Source organism: Stigmatopora argus, unplaced genomic scaffold (assembly GCF_051989625.1).
Source record: "Stigmatopora argus isolate UIUO_Sarg unplaced genomic scaffold, RoL_Sarg_1.0 HiC_scaffold_176, whole genome shotgun sequence".
NCBI lineage: Eukaryota > Metazoa > Chordata > Actinopteri > Syngnathiformes > Syngnathidae > Stigmatopora > Stigmatopora argus.
In genome coordinates this window covers 6,581-7,500 of record NW_027520180.1, presented here as the reverse complement: position 1 = coordinate 7,500, position 920 = coordinate 6,581, and positions in this window count along the sequence as shown.

Genomic DNA, 920 nt, shown 5'->3' with positions numbered 1-920 from the left:
AGCAAGGGCCGCCTTAACCTCATCCTGCAATCGGGCAGGAGGATGAAGTTAAGGCGGCCCCTGCCTGGAGGATGAGCTAAACACTTGGGCAAAAAACGCTAAATTTTTTTTCAAATTTTTTTTTTTGTTATTTTATATATCTATTTTATTTCTTTATGTGAGGCATGTAGTATGAGCTTCCTCCCCCCTGGAAAGTGTCTCAAATTCGGGTAAGTGTGTTAGAACTGATCCGTTTGGGTGTTGTGTTTACCCAGCAATAGTGTCTCATCTCAGCGTTTTCTGCCCAAGTGTTTAGCTCATCCTCCGAGCAGTTGTCGCCTTAACCTCATCCTCTTGCCCTATTGAAGGAGGATGGGTTTAAGGCTGCCGCTGTCCGGAGGATGAGCTGTACACTTGGGCAAAAAACGCTGAAATTTTTTTTCAAATTTTTTGGGGGGGGGTTGTTTTATATATATTATTATTATTGAAGTTGTTTAAATGAAACAGTTCAAAATGTTAAAAATCAACCCAGGAAAAGTGTTTGAAAAGCAGGGTAAAAGTTTTGCAAAATACTGATGAAAATGTTTAAATTGTACCCAGGAATAGCGTTCTTAAAGCCCCCTTAAAGTTTTGTAAAACATGGGTAAACTTGTTAAAAATAAAATGGGCATAATGTTTAAAATCAACCCAGGAAAAGTGTTTGGAAAAACCCCCTTAAAGTTTTGAAAAACATGGGTAAAGTTGTTTTAAATAAACAGGCCAAAATGTTAAAAATCAACCCAGGAAAAGTGTTTGAAAAGCCCCCTTAAAGTTTTGAAAAACATGGGTAAAGTTGTTAAAAATAAAATGGGCAAAATGTTTAAAATCAACCCAGGAAAAGTGTTTGAAAAGCCCCCTTAAAGTTTTGAAAAGTATGGGTAAACTTGTTAAAAATAAAAAGG